Source organism: Oryctolagus cuniculus, chromosome 3 (genome assembly GCF_051225735.1).
Source record: "Oryctolagus cuniculus isolate XC-2025 breed Fujian yellow rabbit chromosome 3, ASM5122573v1, whole genome shotgun sequence".
Classification (NCBI taxonomy): Eukaryota; Metazoa; Chordata; class Mammalia; order Lagomorpha; family Leporidae; genus Oryctolagus; species Oryctolagus cuniculus.
Window position 1 is genome coordinate 30,382,413 of NC_142869.1, and position 18,876 is coordinate 30,401,288.

The 18,876-nt window shown below is 37.3% G+C and overlaps 1 protein-coding gene and 1 long non-coding RNA gene across 12 annotated transcripts in view; one reads left to right on the forward strand and one right to left on the reverse strand.

Moving 5' to 3' along the window:
- The window catches only part of MAP2 (microtubule associated protein 2), a 313,061-nt gene that overhangs the window by 202,411 nt on the left and 91,774 nt on the right, over window positions 1-18,876 (reverse strand). The gene's annotated exons all lie outside the window — the stretch shown is intronic.
- Window positions 1-18,876, forward strand: part of LOC108176883 (uncharacterized) — a 168,762-nt gene that overhangs the window by 117,950 nt on the left and 31,936 nt on the right. Inside the window, exon 3 of the long non-coding RNA XR_016231919.1 lies at window positions 6,037-6,075. This is a non-coding gene — a long non-coding RNA (uncharacterized LOC108176883). The remainder of the gene's footprint in view (window positions 1-6,036; window positions 6,076-18,876) is intronic.

Genomic DNA, 18,876 nt, shown 5'->3' on the forward strand with positions numbered 1-18,876 from the left:
TGGTTTAGACTGAATGCCCTCCTAGTTAAATACAGTCTGGTAACAGTAGATTTTCAGTTCCCAGGCTTGCTTGTTTCCTTTCTTTGTGCAATTCCCTTTTTGCTCTAACATTGTAAATGAAGTTTCTGTGCTCTCTTCACTTTTGACTACTGCTGATATGTCATCCATGCCACCACATTTCTGTTTGAAACCCTCCTTAGTTCTTATCTATAACACAGCAAACTCCATTCTGAAAGACAAATAGCACCTCCTTATACTTAGACACAAACATATGTTAGGAAACATAATTAACTGGTCTTCTCCAGAAAGAGGGCTAGTAATGTGAACATACTTTTTAAATGGTTAATAAAACATTAAAGAGAAATAATAGGAATATTCAGAGTTAATGGTAAAGGTATACTATGAAAAAATATGCATGAATTTCAAATTTTTTGCAAAAGAAAACCTATCTTTTAATTCCATTTCCATGGAAATATTTATATTCATGAGTCCTAATGTGACCTGGATTTGGCTATCCATTCCAAGATTCAAATCCTGGTATTCTTTCAGTTGTACTGCAAAGTCTGAGAAATAGAGCCAAGCTTGGAAAAGACCGAGCTCTCAATATCTTACCCAAACCAAAATTAAATTAAAGGTGAAATGTGGCATCTTAAATACTTTTCATAAATGAAAAAAGTAGCTTTAATAGAAAAACAAATTAAATAAACTTTTTAAAATTAAAGCAGATAGATTATATAAAAATTAAAAAATGGGTTTCATTTCTTTTTTTTTTAAATAAAGAAGTTTATTTTGGTCCACAGTTCTGGTCCAAGGTTAAAGGAACACACTTGGTGATTGTGGGGAGCAACTGGGAGCAACTCGGACTAGACTAAGTTACTGGAATTAAGACTTATTCTATGCATCTGCTCTCCCACAATATGGCGCTGGGAGAGGAGGAAACAGCTTCTACACAGCTGCCTCCAGTTCAACCAATAAACAGCAGGACCTGCTCCTGATTGGAGGAGAGCAGCGTACTCGGCGTGTGGGTAGCAGAGTTGGGATTGGTGGAAGAGGACTATAAAGGAGGAGAGAGACAACATGCACCAGGAACATCTATCTGAAGGAACACCTGTGCAGCCCCCGAGAGAGCCGGCCGGCGGTGTGCCGCTCCCCCGTGGAAGTGGGGAAAGTGGCTAGGGGGAACTGCCCTTCCACGGAGGTGGAAGGGTCGGTAGCCAACCCGGGAAGAGCCAACAGCAAACCCGGGAAGGGCCGAGCAGACAAAAGAACAGCGCAGGGTCCTGTGTCGTTCCTCCATGAAGAGGGGGAGAGACAGGTGATGGCTTTCTTTTTTTTTTTAAAGTTTTATTTAAGATAAACAAATTTTGTGTATTTCAGACATACAAATGTAGGCACATAGTGGTACTAAAGTAGAAATAAAACTGTATACTTGATATGCCAAAAGGCTCAGAAGCAATAGAAACAATACTATTTATACTATCTGTGCAATATTTGCTATTCTATTTTGTACTTTAGCTTGATACCCAGTTATTAATTTTGAATATCTGCCCCAGAGTCAAGGATCTGGTACAGAGTTTAAGTTGCCACTTTGGATGCTGGCATCCCAAAGCAGAATATCTGGTTTCAATTCTATCTCTTCTTAGGATTCAGGTTCCTGCTAATGCACATATTGAGAGCTAGCAGGTGAAGGCTCAAATACTTGTGTCCCTAACATTGTGTCCCTACGTGATGCTCCGGGCTCCTAGCTTCACCCTAACTCAGCCTGAGAGTATACTCATTTAGAGCATCTTTGTCTCTCTGCCTTTCAAATAAAATAACAAAAAAGCTAAATATATAATGTAAATTACAAAAACATTTTGTCCTGAAAACTATAGCTCATCATATAATAGGTTCTGGGCTTGAATTTCTGTATTTGCCATGATTGGGATAATGGATAGAGGGTAGTTGATGCTGACGTTGCTGTCTAGGAACCATTCACTGAGAACCAGTGTCCTGCATCAAGGAAGATCACAGGAAGACAAAGAGGGTACTCAGTTTTCAACTCTAGGAAGCCACAGACAAACATGATTTTCTGCTAAGCAGCTAAGAATGATGTGGACGAGATGGTTCCTTAATCAAGTATGCAACCTCATTGTGGTGAAGAAACCTATTACTAGGATTGGAATTGTGAGGAGTCTGAGAGAAAGCAGCAGAGTACATGTATTTGAAGGGGAAAAAGCAAAGGACAGTCTATGAAAACAGTGACTGGGTTTACTGAAATATTACTGAGCACCTACTATGTGCCAAAAATTGGGTTAGGGGTTAGGGACTCATCAGTGATCAAAACAGAAAATATCACTACTCTCATGAACATACAAAATAATGTATGTATGTAATGTGAGCAAACAAAATAATGTCAGAAAAATGAAAATCATATCAGATATATCGATAAAGTATAAGCAACTGAGAAAAAAAGAGTAAAGGAGGTCAGAGATAGTGTACTTTTTTCACACGGGATGTAGGAAGGATGCCTACCAGATATCAGACATAAGAGCTGTCACAAGAAACTGAGACAATTCCAACCAGTAACTTTAGCAAGCACTAACCCCTTAGCCACTAAAATTAGTGTAAACAACTCCAGAAAATGAGAATCAGGAACTCATGGAAGGTCTCTGTTTAGATAACTACCACACTCATGCATTCACAGACCTCCTAGTATAAGTCAATCCTGGAGAGAAGAGAAAATATTTGTTGGTTTTATGATCAGTTAGTTTTGAAGATTTTACACTATATCCCATCCAAAGATGAGCTGTGGAGGACCAGTCTTGGGAAAGAAATATCCACATCTTATATCTCAGATCTGAAATGAAACTTTTCTAACACACACTGGCCCTCATTAAAAAAAAAAAAAAAAAAAAAGAGAGAGAGAGAGATGCTGCTGTTTGATTTCTTTACGGTGGGTATTGTAGTGACACTTCCTTGTTTTCACTTTCAGGATGACAGAAAATAGTCAAAACCTAGGTCAGCTCATACTTCCATAAGAATCAAGAATCTTCTAGTTAGAAGGCAAATCATATGAATTCTTAAGTATTTCATGATTATTTTTCAACATACAGTACAGAGATAGAAGGATGGAGGGATTTGCTCCTGGGGAGAATCCTTGCTCTTTTAAATATATAAATGCTTACATCCTGAGCAGCAAATGCTCATGTATCTCAGCCATATAAAGCTATAATGCTCCAAACAGATACTTAAAAAAAAGGAGGAAAAAGACTAAAGCCTGAGAAAGATCTCAGCCTCTCTTATACCCTGCTGTATATAATTTTGTATTCTTTGAGATGGATTTCCCACCATTTTCAGAATATCATACCCCAAGACACTTAGTGAAATGTGCAGTGTTTTTTTGTATATCATTACTATTTCATCTGTTGGCTCTCTGCATTTCATGAGGTCACTTCCTAGACCTAGTTTCCTCTTTTAAACCACAGCTGCACCACACTGAATGTTGTACTCCAAAGCATGAGATATGAAATAAAGTTATTGGGCTTTCCCAGTCTACTGCTAGTTGAAAATACTTTCTCAATCATGATTTCTTTTTAAAAGCCCGCAAAATGTAGAACTATGTTGAGAAATCTCCTTGGTTTTGCTTTTTAAGCTTTGAAAATTATAAAATCATGATATGAGAAGAATTCCATTTTGACAAACTGAAAAACACAAAAATTCTTCTACTAAAAAAAAATAACCAGAATGTAATGGGAAAAATAAATGCAAAAATAGAATTGGCTGGAGACCAGCAACCACAAGAAAAAATATTACAGGAAATGGAACTAATCAGATACTAGTGAGGATTTTTCTCCTCCCCCCAACCCCAGACTTTCTTAGGAGAAAAAAAGAAAATTTTAAAGAAATGTAGAAACAGCAGTTTAGATAAATTTATTCATGTTGTTTTGAAGCATACAGAATTCCATGTGGATATACACTGTAGAAAATACAACAGAGTTTCTATTTAGTGGAACTTCCCAAGTTAATCTTGGAATTCTTCTAGTATACCAGTGAAATTTTAGTTAGAAGAGTTGGGCCTTTGAGAAGTCAAGTCTGTAATTATGCACGATACCCTTTTCCGGAAGCACAATCATCTTCATTCCCAACACGTGACCACTCTAAGGGTCTGTCCATGTAGGAGCAGACTTGTTATGTCAGAACCCTCAGCAATAGCCGTTAGCTATAGATTAGATTCCATGAGTTAACAGTCCTCTGTATGCTGGAAAAGTTTATAACATTAAAGTTATTATTGTCATTCATTTATCATGATTTATGACATATTATTTGGCTATTTTAGTATAAAATATGCCAATTTAAAATTTGATGCCTGGGTAAAAATTGAAGAGTATCATTTCTAAATATGAACATAGAAAATTGATTTTTGTGTTTTCTAAAAGAGATTTAAAAATAACCACAATTTATTTCCTGGAAGTTTTTAGAAAACCAATGTCAACCAATTTGCCAAATTTTCAGGGATTCTGAAATTTAAAAAAAACTGGCTAAATCATGTAACCAAAGTAATTGATAAAAAGTTTGACAGCTTCTGGATACATCTGCAGAGATAGTAGATTCAGGGTAAATGAAGGAAAATAATTGATTTAATTTCTAAGATGTTATTTGAAAAATAGGTAATATATGGAAAAAAGCTGAAATATACATTAGAAACAGTATGACTCATCTCTACTTAATTTATAAACAAGAAAAGTAATTTCTTGAGATTTGAAATTCATTATTCAAGGTCACACAAACAGCAGAAGATGCAAAAATTTAACTTTGGTTTCAGGATTCAATAGGACTTTGATAGTCACTAATTATCATGGGATAAGAGATGTCCATTTGTAAAATACCAAAAATTGGATGTAGAACTCTTTTCACACTCATGTTTTGACCCACAGAAGCTAATTCACATAAATTACCGAAGGTCCTGAGACACTGTATAATCATTTTACAATGTTTAGGAAAAACACATAAGGAATAAAAGAAGATAACAGAAAAGCTTTCTGTATCAAAGTAGCTTATTGAATTTCTCTTTTACCCACTATCCTATCTCACAATTATAATAATGGAAGTTGATTAATGTGTACTTTATGCAAGTCTATCATATATATAACCTGATAATACTTTATCTAGAATATTATTTTTATCTCAGTCATTTTCTTTGATTACTATTACCTTAATTTTTATTCTCAGTTTTTGAAGACTATTCACATCACTAAGCATCAACATTTTGAACCCAGGTCTACATAACTCCACAACCTGTATCTGTATACAAGGCAATACATGGCTTAATTCTTAAAAATTATCTGATCCTGCCTATATCCTCACAATTATCTAGTAATATTATATATCTCCTTTACAAAATATACTAAAGAACCTATTTCCTCCTGCCTGTGAAAAATTTTATATTCCTGAAATTTTGTAGAAATAAACATTAAAACTGATTCTAAATAAGGATCAGTAAGATAACCAGGGCCTTCAAAATGAAAGCCTTTACATATTATTGAGCATCTAAAGTGCCTTCTCAAGGTTTCTATGCCAACCTCTCTAGAATTCTAAAATAAGATGTGAGACAACATTTATGCACGCCACAATATGTATCCTTCGACACATTAAACTGTTTCCCTGTATTTCTTTTAATAAGCCCAAATGAGTTTTGAATATTTAACAAATGAGAGAAAATAAAACTATTATCAGTCATCAGTAAGGCAAGCAACATAACTTTTGTCTCTTTAAAAGAGTGAAGTCTGAAAAAAATAGACTTGAAGGAGATTTCTCATTTCCGTTAACATCTTTTTATGTATATCATAGTTAGTCACAGGTTTTCAAAATAGATTTTTTATAAAAGTTATGCTCAAGATATAAACCACACTAAACCCTGAACACTGAATCCATAGAAGACAAATCTGGATATCTAGGGTACTTCAAGCCTTGATCAGACCAACCAATAAGAGAAAAAAAATAAATAACTCAAAAGCTAAATAGAACTGAATTGATCTGTTGATCCCTCTCATGCAGGTTGGAGGGGTACTTCCTTACTTACCAAGCTCCTGAAGGGTAAGTACTGTGGTGTGATTGACCGCTGACTGGCAGGACCCTCCAAGGTAAAGGAAGAAGTGGCTACTGTAAGACCTGGAGGACAAGGCGGGGCATGGTGCTAGGTCCAGCCTCAGGCAGGCAGAAGGCCTGGGCAGAAGGAGCTCATGCCCAGCATAGCAAAAGAGTGGGACACAGAAGGCACTGAAATAATAACAACCTAGTGACAACCTAGAGTGTCATCGAGTACTGAAGCTGTATCAGGCAGCATGCTGGATTCCAGAGACAGTCAGAGTGACAGCACATATATGGCCTCTGCCTTCAAGGAACTTACAACCTAACTAATAATAATATAACACACGACAACAACAACAGTAAGATGACAGCTGATTAGGCAATGAGGATAAGTGCAAATGTTAATGACAAGTTAGACTCAAGGTGTGATGGGAGCGCAAAGAGAAGACATGGGACCCATGAAGAAAACACTCCCCTGAGAAAACAAAAACCATGGAGACTAAAAGGACAAAAGGTGGTAAGAGATGAAACTGAATAACTATTTACCGGTACTAACTAAGTTAACTACAAATGTCAGAATTTAATTTGTACCTTACCAGACTTTTAAGTACGCCATGAGCTAATGCCTCTCTGATTTATTAGTCTGAGTTCCTGTCCACAAGTTCTGTGTTTGAATGCTCCACTTTTATCAACTGATGCTTTCTGGAGGAGGAAGATTTAAGATTTTAAGAAAGGTGAATAAACAAAACCTGCCTTCCCAGCAGAGCTTTTAAAAAGAGTCTAATTAATGACTCTGCTAAAAACAATGTCTTGGTTTGAGGTCTTAGGCCACAACACCCGCGAGCCTCTTACATGTATTAATCACTTTGAAGCCTGCTTTACACATTGATAGGAACTCTCAATCAGTGACCCCAAGTCATATAGATGTGAGAATAATCACAGCATTATCACAAGTTATTTTAAAAGCTTATCACAAACACTTCTTGGAACAAAATAAGGAGAGGCAATACATCCCTCAACCTGAGATTTATGAGTTATCAGCCCACTTCAACATCATTTTGGCATCCTTTACGTCAATCAGAAATACCTCTTCCTGATAACTTTCTTCCCTGCTCCTTTGCTACTTTAATTTCCAAGCTCAAAATGCTGTTTTGTGGGAACTGGAATGGTTTATGCTTTGGCTGTGTTTACAATACCCTTGACTTCTGCTTTGATCCAAAAACTGCATGGCCTTTCCGATGTGATTTGCCCTTTGGTATACATGCTGTTCTTTTTTCTTGAAAGTTCGTCACATGTCACAGTTGAAATTCAGTTGGTGAAATCAATGGACTTCCGTCATTTATACTGGGACACTGGTAGAAATTATGCTAAAATAAACTATGGCTTTATATCCAGGCTGTGAAGTAGCTTACCAAAGGATTTACTGTTTTTTTTTTTTTTTTCAAAAGTAAATGAATAAACTCTCCTTGTTTGAATTTTATTTCTTAAGACAAGAATTTTTGAACCAAAACTCTAAACCCAAATGGCCTGTCAAAAGACTTTTTTTGTGTGATTTATGATTTAACTGTTAGGAAGTCTTATAAATTTGAACTAAAGTACACTGTCATATTTTTATTCTATTATTTCATTGGAAAAACAGTATCTTAGAAGTTCTGGGCCGGCGCCATGGCTCAATAGGCTAATCCTCCGCCTGTGGTGCTGGCACCCTGGGTTCTAGTCCCGGCCGGGGCACCGGATTCTGTCCTGGTTGCCCCTCTTCCAGGCCAGCTCTCTGCTGTGGCCCGGGAAGGCAGTGGAGGATGGCCCAAGTGCTTGGGCCCTGCACCCGCATGGGAGACCAGGTAAGCACCTGGCTTCTGGCTTCGGATCAGCGCGGTTTGCTGGCCACAGCCTGCCGGCCAGAGCAGCCACTGGGGGATGAACCAACGGCAAAGGAAGACCTTTCTCTCTGTCTCTCTCTCTCACTGTCCACTCTGCCTGTCAAAAAAAAAAAAAAAAGAAGAAGTTCTGGTACTTAGGAAAACAATAATTATAGAATTTATCACGTAAAGTTTTTCCTTTGAAACATGCTACATACAAGACTGCATTGAATATTGATCTTAAAAAATCCCAATTTCCTGTGCTTCTAATGTTGTCTTTGAAAGGCATCAAGTCCCTGTGGACAGAGTTCTAACACTGCACTCTCATCCCTATTATTTCTCTGGGAATTTAAAAGCGAGAGATAATCTTACAGCTAAAGAAGCTTTTATTCTTTTTTGCAAGAAGATCAAGGAGTTTGCAAGAATCATGAAGACATACAGATGAAAGAGGGAGGAAAATGCTATGATCCAAACACCATTATTTCTGTTATTTCCTAATAATACCTGTACAAACAGTAGGGGACTGGAGAGAAGCTGACAGGTACTGCCACCAAAAAAAAAAAAAAAAAAAACAAAAACAAAACAAAACAAAAACCAAAAATGAAAACAAAAAAACTGTATCAATTGATGCATTTTAAAATTGTTTTAAAATGAGGATGAAACATTTAGCAAACAATACATTATATTTCAGTGTATCATATACATGTGTTGTAAAGTCCATGTGTGAATTTGGAAGGTTGTTACCATGAGTGAGTCTGTGCCTTTCTTACTCTCATAGCACACTCCTTGGCAGAATGTGCTGCTCAAGAAAGCATTGATTTTATGATTAAATAATTCATTTGGCGTCATTTAACTCAGACTGAAAGCTTAGCTTGCCTCAATATTAAAACAGGAAATCATAAGAAACTCTAAATTCAACCTTGGAGGCAATTCAGCATAATACACAAAACACGAAAAAAGAAAGATTCAGTGCATTGCCTTCAGTCTCACTAATCAACAGTGTAGACCAATGATAATGAAAAGACGTCACGTATCCCAGAGGCATGAGTGAGATGGGGAAAACTAGAGAGTGAATCCAATAACACACAGTGAAATTTAAAGCTGTAAGTCCTCCACAGTATCAGAAATCTAATCAATAGGGAGCAAAGTAAACAACACTGCTAAAAAAATATCCTAGAAAACAATAACCAGTGCCCATATGGGATGCAAGCCCTGGAGGCAGCAGCTTTACCCGCTATGCCACAGTGCCGGCCCCTGGATTTAGTTTAAAACAGCCACCATGAGCATTGAGCATGTGCTTATGTGGCTAGGCCTCAGATAACAAATGCTGCTTTTGGGGTTTCTGACACTACAGCAGGCAGGGAATGAATAAATGAATGCCTCAGGTTTTCCCTTCTAAGAACGAGAGGGTCGGAGTGAAGCGTGAATAGGTTCATTACAGATGTTCTTACAATGGGGCACCTGCTGCCCCTCAGATGCACATGTACAGGCAGCTGGAATCAGAAGCCGAGCCTGCTCTCAGTATATGGGATGTGAACATCTAGGTGCTGCATTACAGGCCCACCCACGTTTTGCTATTCAAATGCTATCTACCATACACTAGAAGGAACATCTCTTTGTAACTAAGCTAATCCATGATAACAAATATTTCCAAGACAATAAACATGTAAAAGGAAAAAAAAACCAATAATCTTTTAATTAGCATATGGTCTTATAAAAGAGAAAGTAATTTACCTTACTAAAGAATGATCATCAAAAGGCCATAAGCAACCTGAAGAATTTTCCCTTAAACAATCTTATCATCAGAAATTAGGTCTTTAGCTCTGTATTAATAAAACAAAATAATCTAATACAATACTTGTGCTGGAAAGATTCAGCCCTGTGACTTTCTTTTGTCCTTGACAGAGAACTAAAATCTGTGTAGGTGAAGGCTGCTGCTTCGTTATTACTCATTATTAGAATGTTTTCTCCATGTACTTCTTTAGAATTTGAACTATATTTGCACACACACTAACGTGCGTGTTAAAGTGTTCCTACTGAATTTTAAAGAGTTTAAAAGGATAAGTATGGGAAAAAGAATGCTCATATTAGAACATAAGGGTTTATCTGTGTATATGGTGCATATGTTAAGAAACGAAACATTGGCTGTCTTATAGGGAAGATTGTCTTCACTAATCTTCTGATCTATTGATCATCAGCCAGATGCCCTCTCTGGTGCAACCTGAGTGATCACTCCCAGAAAGCTCATAATTGCTGTAATTAGGGTCACATGACCTTCAGCTTGTTCCTGCTTGAAAAAAAAAAAAATTAAAAGGGCAGATGGCCAATCATTAACATTTGAATGAACACTGGAGATCTTGTATTGGAGCAGTTTGGGTTAAATGTACCAGAAGGCTACAAATGCCTGGTCTTAAACACATTTCAAGTAGTAATTTAAGTTCTTTTTATGTTATCCATCTTGTTTTCCATAAGGGGATCTGCCTTCCCTTCAAAGGCCAATCGGAGAATACTAGCCCCAATAATTTACTCAACAATCAGGTTCTATGGCTACAAAGAAGGAAAAGTGATGATTTAAATATTTTTATTTCAAAGCCTGATTTATCTTTGAGAATAATGTACTAACAACATATTCAGAGAAACAAAAACATGCATTGACCACTACTCTCAAGAAACAATCATTTTATTTAATTCATATTATAGAAGCAAATACAAATTTAAAATAAGAGGTTTAAATCTCCCAGATGAAGAGAAAGGTAGATAAAGACTTCTCATCACTTTCCCCTTTTTTTTTTTTTTTAGAATTTTTTCCTCTGTCCTTTTCAAATGAATGTAGATCTTCATAATAGCAAAACACTCTTTCTGTCACTATCACAACTTAGTGCTGTTTCCTCAAGGGCCTTGGAGCCATCTTTTTGAAATGCCAGCGTCAAGCGAGGTAGCCCTCTATTCTTCAGGTCCTGTGGAAGGGCAGGAGCTTAATACCAGTGGGCTCTTAGCTATACTTGCACAAATCTCTGCATTCAAGAAGGTTTGAAAATTATTTTCCCCTGGGTTATCTAACACAGAAGGTCACCAAGTTACCATGTGAATTTGGGAGGGCACTGTCAAGTCTTTATTTGAGGATTAGTTATTGTTTATCTTGCAATGGATTGGATATCCGTGGTTGCTTAAAAAAGTGAGATTTCTTTTGGTCCTTACGATCTGTTAGTGGCTTGCCTGTTAAGTGCATCATGTTCTGATTTAATGCTTACTTGATTAAAACATGTTATCTATCTCTACTATCCTTAAGGTAGGTTAAAGTTATTTTTAATTATATTCCTCCTTTGAAGGGAAGGCAGACCCCCTTATGGACAACAGGGTGGGTAACATAAATATAAACAAACATATTATATATATACATAAATACATATACATATACGTGTGCATGTGTGTGTGTGTGTGTGTATTGAGAGATAGAGAGGAGGGAGTTGACAGAGAACACCCATCCACTGGTTCTCTCTTCACATGCCTGCAGTGTCCCATTCTGGGGGTTGAAGCCCAGATGTCTCCCATGTGGATGGAAGGGACCCAACTATTTGAGTCATCATCTGCTGTCTCCTAGAACCCAGGAGTGGGACCAGGACTCAAATCTAGGAACTGTGATATGGGAGGCATATCCTAACTGGCAGGTTAACCTGTAGACCAAATATCCACTCTACGATTTGTAATATTAATGCAAAATAAAATACATACAGCTATCAAGAGTGTTAATTAAAAGATTTTAGTTCCAATGTGTTGAGATATCAGTGTTTATTTTTTCTTTTAACAAAATATACCCAAAAATATATTTTTATTAGAGGAATCTGTTGGTTCATCCATATCACTGTTCTCTGTGTAGCTATTCTGTGTCCACATAGAAAACGTGGACAATCTCATAATGAATTGGATTTCTGCTCAAAGTTAAAAAAATATATACACATAAAAATGGCTTAAAATATGTGTGGAAAGAAAAGAGTGGAAGAATGAGACAAAAGGAAAGAAGGAAGAGGCAGGATCAGGGGCACCACACACCTGTCTAGTACCTTCCCCACCCTCACTCTGTGCTTTGCTTTCCACATACCTCCTTCAAGAAATGGCCTTTCTGTACCTCTCACTCTATCATACCTATTTAAATTCTATTCACCTTGAAAGCTAAGTGAAATTTCCCTCATAAAATGTGGTCCTTCCAAATCATAGTGAATTATACTTTCTCCAGTTCATTCTACAAAGTGATGTCTGTATTTAGTGTTTGATTCTATGATCATGCAATAGTTTACATTTATATGAACTAACCTTAACTTAACCAGACCCTTAACTTGACTATAAACTATTGGAAAACAAATGAATCATTTTAATTTATTCAAAGAGGTCACAGAATTTAGCTCTCAAACCAGTGCATTCTTAGTACATGATTTATTAATGAATTTCATTGGAACTGTACCTCTTCATGTAGACTTTCTTCATATGTGTAAAATTTTAGTTATGAGAGTATATATAGAAAATTATAATTTTAAATAATATCATGTATAAATTCTCCTTTCCCAGTAAAAATGTATGACCATGAACCTGTAAGATTGAAGAAAATAATTTGGTTGCCCCAAATCTGGACTAGGCAGAAATAAGTTATCATCTGGGCTGTTTCACTTTTTCTTTCACAAAAAAAATCTTTTTGCCTATCAGTCATTCACCCTGTATCCAGGATTACTTCTTTGGGCATTCTTCTGCACTTTCTGGTTCTGTTATTGTTCTACTTTGCAAAATGCTGTGCTTCCATGGGGAAGCTTTAAGCCAATGGTTCCTATGTTCGAGTAAATGAAACATTATTTTAATATCTGAATGAGATATCATTTATCATCATATAAAATTATGAAGTAAGGAGATAAATACTAAAACCATTGTGTGGGCTACATACTGACCATCTAAGTTTATGTTGGAGCAACCATGACATAGAAGTGTCTGTCCTGGTTGCCCCTCTTCCAGGCCAGCTCTCTGCTGTGGCCAGGGAGTGCAGTGAAGGATGGCCCAAGTGCTTGGGCCCTGCACCCCATGGGAGACCAGGAGAAGCACCTGGCTCCTGCCTTGGGATAGGCGCGGTGCGCCGGTCGCAGCGTGCCGGCCACGGCGGCCATTGGAGGGTGAACCAACGGCAAAGGAAGACCTTTCTCTCTGTCTCTCTCTCTCACTGTCCACTCTGCCTGTCAAAAAAAAAAAAAAAAAAAAAAAAAAAAAAAAAAAAAAAAAAAAAAAAAGGAAGTGGAGAAGATACCTAAATCCAAAGTGAAACCATTTACTTCAGAAAGCTTTCTGGAAATAAAACCAAACTAAATCACATTTAAAACACTGCTTGTGTATTTTACTGGCATTTTGCCATTTACTGCGTTGAAATATGTGTGTGTGTGTGTGTGTATATGTATATATATGCACACATATAAAACTTGTAGTAACCAAGAAAGTTTACAAAATCTGCTCAGTTAGGAAAATTCAGAAAAATTAACAAATATTTACTCAGTCTTTGGAGAGTAAAAGGAAGGCAGTAGTTCTAGGTACAGTGGAAAGAAAGGATGGTGTTTGACAGTTAAAACTGTTTAACTCCTTTGGGGGTTTACATTTCTAGTAGATGCACACTATTCAGGTTCCTTATTCATTATTAACATGGAACAAATGCATTTTTTATGTTGAACAACATGTTTATGAAACAGAAGAACAGGTGATTATACTCCACTGGAAGGCCTATGTAATAGCCTAGTCTATATATACATATAAGTAAAATTTCCGTCTGGTGGCTAATTTCACCCAGCCTACATGGCTGCTTCCATGGAAGCTTCAAGCATACACCTGATAGTAGAAGATTTCTATCTTAATATCCAAATAAACAGGAAAATAAAAAACTTCAAGAAGACCACTAAGCACAAGGTCCTCTCTCTCAGATATTATGGATAGATGCTTTAAATTAGGGTTCAGAGTCCATAAGAAATAATGGAAAGTCATAGTAAATTTTTAAAGGGTTTGTATCTATGTATTTGATTATCAAAGTCAAATATCCTGCTCACTGATCCATTTTTTCCTGTACTTCCAAGCTTACCTAATATGTCTAAACAATGAAAAATCATGAATGAAAATAAAAATCAATATTGGAAGAAGAAATCCTTTCTGGGGCTAATATTCCTTATGGTTGACTTAAGATCCCTGATAGCTGCCACCACAAGTGTTTGTGTGTTTTTGTTTTTTTTTTAAAGAAGACTCATTAGTAATTGCACCTTGGTCTTTTACCAGAGAGATAATTTTGGTAGGATACTAATACATGGAACTAGGCTTGAGGGAAAGGCTGAAAAAAGTATTTTCATTCTATAGTTGAAACACTTTGATATCAAGGAGATATCAAGATCAATCTCTTGCTTGTAATTCTGAAGATCAATATCTTATAATTTAAGCCATCACTGAATAATGTATACATGCATAGTATAAGTTATGACACCTGGAGAAATGTGTCTTTCTCTAATTCCATAAAAGGCTTTTATAGATTTTTAAGAATTTTTACACCTAAAGAGAAATAGTCTATTATAATAATTGTGTTTGGTTTATCGACTATATTTCTCTGTTCATAAATGAAGACAATAGTCCTTAATGTTCCCAATACCTATTTATATTTTAAGATTAATTTTTAAATGATCACTTTATTTTTTAACCATAAGCTGTATCTGACAGGCATACAACTTTGAAAGACAGAGAGTGAGAGGGGGCACACATATAGATTCACAGATGTATGCCTATAATGTATTGAGCATACTTTCCTTTAAAATTGAGCTTTTCACTAGATTTGAAATGTTAGAAAGAAAACTGAAGATAGCAATGGCTCATGTGACATTGAATAATATACAGTGAAATAAAATCCAGATTAGTTTGTTATCACAAACGATTTTTCACCTAACACTTGTATGCTACTGAATAAGTAGAAGGGATTGGCTTAGAAAGGGCACTTCAACAAGAATGACCCAGAAAGTATGCCCCAAGTGAAACTCTTGTATTATTCACTCACAAAACTATATCAAGCCAGAAAGCATCCTTCTCAGTCTGTCTCTCTCCCCCTCTCTACCTACCTATCATCTATGAATCTACATATCTATGTATGTATGTATGTATCTTCTACCTATGTCTTTCCTTCCATCCATCCATCACATACTAATACATGCATGAGTACTGTATGTTATATTCTGTCTTCTGATACAAAATTGATAATTTTCTAAGATGAATAATTGATAAACTATATCAAGTCTTTTGTTAGTTTATAGAAGCAGAGGAGTAAGGAAGAATAGCCCCTTTTGATAATAAAAATTCTTTACTTTGCAGTAAGTAATACATAAAGGATTTCTAAATGAATGAACTGCTTTTTACATAAAAAGGAAATGAGCTCCTTTTGTTTTTAAATCTTCCAGACTTCCCTAATAAAAATAAAGCCCAAATTTAATTCATGATATTCTTCAATGATATAAATGGTCTGTAAAAAAGATATACTTTGTTATTCTTTGGAAGGGCATTCATTCTTTCAAGTGAATGCAGGAAAAGAATAAAAATTAGCTAGTCAATGAGTTAAATCCACAGGATTGGTTTCATAAGCATGGGGTTTATATGACAACATACCCACGGGGATATATTTTGCAGCCATTTGATACCACATTTAGTTAAGAAACAAGGATTTGGCTAGAATATTTATTTCTCACATGGGAAAAAACAGATCCAACATTGTTCTTTAAATACTTCCAATGGATAATGTTTTGATATTTGTTTTCTGTGGTTCCAACAAGCCTCTTTCCTCAGTATGCCAAGACTCTTTCCAGGTGTGGGCATTTGGCATAGCATTTAAGACAAAGTTTGGGATGCCTGCCTCCTATATCAGAGTGCCTACTATATCTCCAATCCAGCTTTCTGCTTGTAAACATGAAGACCCTGCTAGGCAGCAGGAAATGCCTCAAGAAACTGGGTCCCAGCCAACCACATGGGAGACCCAGATGGAGCTCCAGGTTCCTGGCTTCTGTGTGGCCCAACCCCTGCTGCTGTGGACATTTGGGGAGTGAACCAGCAGAAGGAAGACATCTTTCCCTTTCTTGCTCTTGCTTTAACATTCTCTTCCTCTGCCTTTCAATGAAATAAAAATAAATATCTTTTTAAATAAGAAGGCATTTATTTTAAGACTCTATCAAAATAAAGGAACAATTGTGGAAATATGTTCATGTTCCCAGGCTTCTTTATTAGGTCATAGGAAGAGATGAGAAGTGATAGGAAGTCTGGTCCTATTTTGACTTTCCCCCACCTCTCCCATTCCAAATCATTCCATGAGCTAACTCCTTGACAGTAATGTGTTTAACAGGAAAGGATGATTGTATAAAAAGGACAAAACATGTGTTTATGAGGCTTCATATTTCAGAAACCTACACAAGAGAAAACTCTCCTAGGTCTAACTGGTGTTTCCAGTTTGAAATGTGATTCTGGCTGCTTTGTATTTCTCCTTAAAGTGGTAAACAGATAATTTTAATTCTAAAAATCTTTCAAGAATTTTGAAGTCACTTTGTGTTGTAAATCATTAGTTAGAATTTTGGCTTTATGCTTTCTTATACAGATATATTATTACATTCTGATAAGTGTAGGAATTAATGATAGAACAGTCATTTTTCTCATACCCTTATTTTCTAAATTCCTCAAATCTAATGATTTTTGCTGCCTCAAAGTTCTCTTGAGTGATCATTGTTTAAACTCTGTCTTTTTTTGCTCAACTTTTTCTATGAGCAAAGGTGAGAATGCAGTTACTGATAATTACTATAACATATTCTCACATATATAAATAACTCTATATTTAGTCACAGGCATGTAATAAAATTTCTCCTTGCTATGAAGGATCTGAATAATTCATTACATAAGCATCTCCCAGGTTCCTACTTTACTGGGACAGGAAGCACAAGGGTAAGGACCCAATCCTTCTTAAGGAGAAAATAGACTGCTAGGGAACGTAGGACATATCCAGAAATAATCCTCACATGAAGAAGCACAAAGAGCTGTTATAAAAAAATGTGGGAAGCATCCGGCGCCATGGCTCAACAGGCTAATCCTCCACCTTGCAGCGCCGGCTCACCGGGTTCTAGTCCCGGTTGGGGCTCCAGATTCTGTCCCGGTTGCCCCTCTTCCAGGCCAGCTCTCTGCTGTGGCCAGGGAGTGCAGTAGAGGATGGCCCAAGTGCTTGGGCCCTGCACCCCATGGGAGACCAGGAGAAGCACCTGGCTCCTGCCTTCAGATCAGCACGGTGCTGGTTGCAGCGCAGCGGCCATTGGAGGGTGAACCCATGGCAAAGGAAGACCTTTCTCTCTGTCTCTCTCTCTCTCACTGTCCACTCTGCCTGTCAAAAAAAAAAAAAAAAAAGATATATTACACACAGTGTATGGTGGTGTTGTTTTCTGACTAAAGATACAGTATGGATGTGAGTCCTTGGCTTAGCAGTTGAGATACCTGCACTCCATGTGGAAGTACCTGGGCTTGATACCTGGCCAGGATTCCTGACTCCAGCTTCCTGCTAATGCAGACCCTGAGAATGCTGCAGTGATGGCTTAACCAATTGGAGTCCCACAATCCACATGGGACATCTGGATTGATTGTGTGACTTCTGGCTTTGGCCCACCCAGTCCTGGCCATTGCAGGCATCTGGGAAGTTGAACAGAGATGGGACTTCTCTCAATGTGTCTGTCTCTCTGCCTCTCACAAAACAAATGAAAAACAAAACAAAAAGTTTGAAAAAAATTGGTGGCTGGTGTTGTGGTGTAGTGAGTCAGGCTGCTGTTTACAAGGCTGGCATCCCATATGGGAGACAGTTTAAATCCCAGCTGCTCCACTTCTGATTCAGCTCCCTGCTAATGTGTTTGGGAATGGGGCAGTGATGGCCCAAGTTCTAGAGTCCCTGCCATCCCAGGAAAATCCAGATGGAAAGCCTAACTCCATTTTGGTCATTTGGGGGCTATACCAGTGGATGGATGATCTCTGTCTCTCTCTCTGTATCTTTGTCTTTCAAATAAATGAATAAATCTTTTTTAAAAATTGAAAAAAAGCCACAAAAATCTAAAAAAACTATACTGACTTCATTCATTTATATACTATTTATAAGTTTTTATGATGAAAATAGCCTTAACAATTTTATTTCCTGTCTTAAGTATCAGAGAAGTACCAGATTTATGCAAATAAAATCTAGATAAAGAAAACAACCAGGGGCCAGTGCTGTGGTGTGGTGTGGTGTGGTATGAAGTCTGCTCCTGTGGGGCTGGCATCGCAAATGGTCTCTGGTTCCTATGCCAGTTATTCCTCTTCTGATCAAGCTCTCTGCTAATGGCCTGGGAAAGCAATAGAAGATGGCCCAAATACTTGGGCCCCTATACCTGCATGAGAGACCTGGAAGAAGCTCCTGGCTCCCAGCTGTAGATCAACCCAGCTCAGGCCTTTGTGGTCATTTAGGGAGTGAATCAGCAGATGGAAGACTTCTCTCTCTGCCTTGCCCTTTCTCTGTCTATAACTTGGCTTCTCAAATAAATAGATAAATCTTAAAAAATCTTTGATAGTGGAATGAGGGCCTCCATTTTTAAGATTAACAGCAATACATTATCTCATTGAATCTTTTTTTAAGATCTATTTATTTATTTGCAAGGCAGAGCTATAGAGAGGCAGAGGCAGAGAGAGAGAAGTCTTCCATCCACTGGTTCACTCTTCAAATGGCCACCATGGCTGGAGCTAGGGTGATCCAAAGCCAGGAGCCAGGAGCCAGGAGCTTCTTCTGGGTCTCCCACGTGGGTGCAAAGACCCAAGGACTTGGGCCATGTTTTACTTTTACTGCCTTCCCAGGCCATAGCAGAGCACTGGATCAGAAGTGGAGCAGCAGAGACTTGAACCTGTACCCATC